Genomic DNA, 5,653 nt, shown 5'->3' with positions numbered 1-5,653 from the left:
GGCACAGAGAATTCAGACCTTCTCAAGGACATATCTCCTTTTTCATCAGGCTACTGTAAATTTAGATGCATATGGGAAAGATAGAAACGGGGCTAAACCCAGCTCATGGGAACAACAAAAACCCTCGGTACGAATGTATTTACCTAACTCATTGGGATCAAATGATCTACGGACCAGGTGAGGTAACAGGACTTCTGGACTTGGGTTTGAGGATTCTTCCTCTTCCTTCTTCACTCCCGTCTTTCCTCATAGTTTCCCTTCATCCTCATCGTTTTTCAACCACCCAGAGCTACTTGTTCTTCCCGGGCCTCTGCGTATGTTGGTTGCTACCCCAGGAATGCCCTTCTCTCTCCTCTTCACCAGCTGGGTTCCTCACCCTTCAGGGTCCCTGGGAACTGTCCTCTCCTGCCCACAACCAGGTTTCCGCAGCACCCTGTGTGCTCCTGAGCCTGCCACTTACCTAGCTGGTCCCCGCTGCCTCCCAAGGTTTACAGGCTGAGACTCTCCTATTTCTCAGTCAAGGACTATGTCAAGTTCAGGATAAAATATGTTGAAGGTGTAAATGAATCAATAAGCCAGTGCATAAAGAGCTGCCCCTAAAAAAGCTCAAGTGTGATCTGGGCCTGGACGCTTTCGTGATTTTGTGATTCTCTGACCGGTAATTTAGGGCTTGCCTAAAGGCTGCAGATTTTGTGACCAGAAATTCATACAAGTGAAGGATAGCTGCGCCTAACACATTCTTCCAAGTTCATTGCACGACCAAGGATTTATTGAAGGGACGAATAATTCAGTGTATTGGACTAGTGTAGTGAGACCAAAAAAAAAAAAAAAACCAAAAAAACACCCCAAAACCAAAAACACCCCCCAAAAAACCCAGATTTAAAAACTGCTTGTTGGAACCAACCCTGACCTCCTACTGAGGTGGCTCTGATTCGTATCAAGACTCAAACCTCTGTTTGGCATCTGAAGCCATGTACTTGTGATTTCGCCTTCATTATTTTTATAAAAGTCTAGTTAGTGATTAGGTGAATCTCACCACTCCAAAACGCACCCTACAAGGATCTCTTTGAGTTCCTTTGCACTGTTTCCAAAATAAATTCCAACGATATAACAGCTAGATTTGCCATTTTTTACTTTCTGTTTATGAATCAACAACCTATTCCCCCACTAAAACCTGAAAAAGCTTGGAAAATGTTCTCCGTGATTCTATTTCAAAACAATATTCTGTAATACCAACTCCTGCCATCCCCTGCTAGCCACTGAGACGATTTCCTTCTTTATGCTGTGACTCATGTATCTTGATTCCCACAGTTGTTACTCGGGGCAGGCCAATGGTGAGCACAATGGGAAAGAAAGAATAGTCTCTAACTGGAAAATAAGCACATTTGGGAGAAGCACACTCAAAGCATTATCAAAGTAAAATTTGCAGCAGCACCAACAAGAGCAAACAAAAGCCCACGCAAGAGATGTGTAAATATTTCATGAAGCTAAAGCCTTAATCAACTCTCTCTCGAAATCTTGCTGGTGTTGTAAAACACTTCAGTTTCTTCCAGTCCACCATGACCCAGATTCCTTGCAAAAACATGGTCCAGTGGATCTTTAACAAATACGTCGTGAAAAATATTTAGATGGAGCATATCCAAGGTATGACTTCCAACAGGAAGAAGATACCTTAATACAAAGGGGCGGCTTGGTGGGGAGATTCCTAGCTCGGGGTCTCCCATCCCCCTCCAAACCCTTGCCTTCTCCCCACCGCCTGTGCTGCTTTCTGGACATTCACATCATCTTAACCTTGAGCCACTTACACCCCAAGACGGGATTTTTCCCAATGCCCCCCCTCCCCAAGCCCTTCAAACCTAACAGGGCTTTGCTGCCTTCCCACCATTCAAAATCCAGTTTCCAGTGTCTAAGTACCTCGCTTTCCCCACCCACCCCCCTTTCACTGGCCATTGTTGCGTCTGAAATTTTGCCTGTATCTTGTAGATCTGCCTGGTTGGCATGAAGATCGGTTGGGTGCCTTGGTTGACAGTGTTCAGTGATTTCTTAAATCCATCTCCAAAGAACCGTTTACAGCCTCTAGTCTCTACCCTGATTTAATGTGGTTCCAAAGTTCACCTCTAGATACTGAACAGCTCTCTACAATGATTTCTCTTTATCTACCTCTGCCCGCCCTTCTCTCTCCACCTATCTCAAGAAAAACTGTCTCTATGAAACCATGTGCACACACATACAGGCACAAACACATATATACTGTATATAACGATAGCATCCTGCCCTGAAAGGGAATAAGTGTAGGAAAATGAGAAAAACGCCTGTGTAGTATTGCCTGCCCCCCCCCCCCACCTCCCCGCGCCCCGCACCTCTTTGGGTATTCAGTGTGTAGACCTGATGGATTATAAATCTCCCCAACCCAGGAACAAGAACAGCAGGCGTCTTCTCCCATTTACCTCCAAAGCCAGAGCCTAAGGGAGCAATGACCTTGCCGAATTCATCACCTGCCAGAGAGACTGCCCCTCCTGGAGCTCAGGGTGGGATGGGGAGGAGAGCAACAGGCAAAAGGGATCACCCGGCAGGCAAAATGTGGAACCAAATCCAGTCCCCATCGGCACCGAGCACAACGCCACGGCTCCGGTTCCCCGGGGCTGGACGCCGGGCAGAGGTGGCGCGGGGGGCGTCTCCTCCCGTGGCTGCCGGTCGCCTACCTGCGGTCGCCCGGCTCTCCCCGGCGCGGCGGGACCCCTGTCTGCGCTGTGGCGGGGGCTCCCCGTCGCATATCCCAGGCAGCGGCTCTCGTCGCCACGCCGCCGGCTCAGGCGGGCTCGGGAGCGGAGGTCCTCTGCAGACCTGTTCCGGGAGCGAGCTGGGTGCCAGCAGGAACTGAAATTACTATGCAAAGAGCAGAGGCGGCGCGCAGGAGCCGGGCGGAGACCGCGGGGGCCGCCCCCACCGCGGGGCTGCAGCCGCCGCCGCCGCCGCCGCCGCCGCCGGGCGCCGAGCCGAATTGGAGGTGGGAGCTCACGTGCTCGACAGCTCACCCATCAGGCCCGGGCTGCACCCATCTGTCCTCGCAGGGCAGCGCTGCCCCGCCGGAGCATCCGAGGAAGGGGCGGCAGGAGCGCAGGCGGTGGCGGTGGCGGTGGCGGCCGCGGCGTTGGCAGCAGCGGCGGCGGCGGCGGCAGCGGCAGCGGCAGCGGCAGCGGCGGCGGCGGCAGCAGCAGGACGCCGAGCTCCGCCCCCGCCGCGCCCCCGCCCAGCCTTCCTGTCCCGGGGGACCGGGTTGCGGCAGCCGCGGTCAGGGCGAGACTGGGCAGGGGCTGGCGGCTTGGGGTTCGGCTGCAAGGAGACCCACAGCAGGTGGAAAGTTAGGAAGGGAAGCGGGCTGGGGCCGAGAGCGGCTCGGCAGGGATTCTGGCCTTTGCTCCCTCCCCCAGGTCACCAGACTCTCTGGCTGTGTCTAGACTCCAGCCTCCAGCCGCAGGTTTCTAATAAAGCCACGTGCACGGAAGATCTGAAAGCAGGGAGACCACCCGACGTTTCCTAGGGGTTGCAAGATGTACAGTCCCCTGCGTATTTGGGGGTGGCACTGCTGACTGTTGCTCCTGTCTTCCCCCCCCAACCCCACCCCCCTACTCCCCTCTCCTGGGCGTGGATGGCTTTGGAAAGCGTCCACTCCAAGCGGCTCTAGCAACACTGAATGGATGTGTAGTATGGTTAGCAGCTGGAGACGGAGCAAATGATGCAGTGAAAAGAAGTCACATTCACGGAGTATTTGCTGGCAGGCACTGTGCGAAATGCCTTGTATGCAGCCTCTGTGCTTCTCTTCACGACTCGGTGAGGTGGGTGTTATCCTCCACTTTATTGATAAGGAAACCGGAGGCGTCCATGATTTAGACACTTTGCTCGAGGTCACACCGTAGTAACCTGCCCAGCTGGGATTCAGAATACTGTCACAGCTCTTCTCCGGCACAAGGGAATCCCTTGGGGATCTTGTTAAAATGCAGATTCTGATTCAGTAGGCCTGCAGTAGACCTGAGGAGCTGGATTACTAACAAGCTCACAGGGGGTGCCCATGCTGCTGGCCAAGGGATCAAATGGATTAAACCACTAGGTCAGGGATTTTTCATAAGTTGCTTCTGTCCTGCAGCTCTAGGTGATTGACAGCAACTTCCTAAAGGTGGGTTAAGAAGGATTCTAAGGCCAGGTCTCTGCGGCTCTTGGGCAAAGAGTTTTTCAGTCCATGAGCCACATCCGATTTGGTTGGTAGGGCGAAGTTTGTGACAAGTTTGCCAGGTGGCCATCCCTGCCATAGGCCGCCGTTACTATTTCTGAAATAACACATTTGTTACCAGGGTAGTGATGCTATAATATTTACGTGTGGATGGTTTCATTCCAGTCCTCACCCTTGTTAAGAAAACCTCAGGTCAGGAGTTCCCGTCGTGGCACAGTGGTTAACGAATCCGACTAAGAACCATGAGGTTGCGGGTTCGGTCCCTGCCCTTGCTCAGTGGGTTAACCATCCAGCGTTGCCGTGAGCTGTGGTGTAGGTTGCAGACGCCGCTCGGATCCTGCGTTGCTGTGGCTCTGGCGTAGGCCGGTGGCTACAGCTCCGATTGGACCCCTAGCCTGGGAACCTCCATATGCCGTGGGAGCGGCCCAAGAAATAGCAAAAAGACAAAAAAAAAAAAAAAAGAAAGAAAGAAAACCTCAGGTCAAAGTTCTACATCTAATATTTGTATAACATAGAACGTTTTAACAAAGTGCTTACGGGAGTAATTTTATCTGTCTTCATAACGCCGCTTTCACTGGAAAGGAAACGGCGGTAGAGTGATTTTTCTGAGATGACCCAATAAGGAAACATGTCATGGGGGCTAGATTGTGCCAGCTCTCTGGCTCAGGGCTGTTTTGACTCTACCACTGAATATTTCCTTCTGCGAGGAGACAAGCTATCTACAGACTTAGCGGCTTGATGCAACACAAAGTGATTATGTTATCGTTTTGGAGGTCCAAAGCCTACAATAAAAATAGGTTTGACAGGGCTAAGATCATAGAGTCATCAGGGCTATGCGGTCCTTCTGGAAGCTCTGAGGGAAGAAGCTGTTCCTTCCAATTCTCATCCAGCTTCTGGAGACAGCCTGCCTTCCTTGGCTTTTGATTACCTCCCTCGGACCTCTGTTTCTCGCTTCTACGCTGATTCTGACCCTTCTGCATCCCTCTTATAAAGACTCCTGGGGAGTTCCTGCTGTGGTGCAGTGGGTTAAAGATCCAGTTGCCGTGATTCTGGTCACTACAAAGGCACAGGTTCAATCTCCAGCCCAGCGCAGGGGGACCTAGCATTGCTGCGGTTCAGATTTCCAAATAACCCAGAATAATCTCCCCTTTTCAGAATCCTTCATTTAGTCACATCTGAAAAGGCTCTTTTGCAATACCAGGTAACACATTCTTAGGTCCCAGGGCTTAGGAGGTAGATAGATATTTGGGCAGGGTCACTAAATCTATCAAAATGTCACATATCTTATGGTTTCTACTATATTTTACTCATCCTTCTCCTCTGCTTGGTTTCTCAGACTGCTGGGACATTTTTTTCCCTGGAAATATACACTTGAAAATCATCTAAGAGACAATAACAAATAGGTATTGGCAAGAAATACCCCAA

The 5,653-nt window shown here is 51.2% G+C and overlaps 1 protein-coding gene across 2 annotated transcripts in view; it reads right to left on the bottom strand.

The window, feature by feature from the left end:
• The window catches only part of GPRIN3 (GPRIN family member 3), an 87,053-nt gene extending 83,904 nt beyond the window's left edge, over nt 1-3,149 (bottom strand). For both annotated transcript variants that reach the window (XM_047798698.1, XM_047798701.1), the window contains exon 1: nt 2,703-3,149. The gene's annotated coding sequence lies outside the window, so the exon portion shown is untranslated. The remainder of the gene's footprint in view (nt 1-2,702) is intronic.
• Between the last annotated feature and the right edge of the window lie 2,504 nt (nt 3,150-5,653).

Source organism: Phacochoerus africanus, chromosome 10, assembly GCF_016906955.1.
Source record: "Phacochoerus africanus isolate WHEZ1 chromosome 10, ROS_Pafr_v1, whole genome shotgun sequence".
In the NCBI taxonomy this organism is placed as follows: domain Eukaryota; kingdom Metazoa; phylum Chordata; class Mammalia; order Artiodactyla; family Suidae; genus Phacochoerus; species Phacochoerus africanus.
This window is presented reverse-complemented; position numbering and strand designations above follow the sequence as displayed.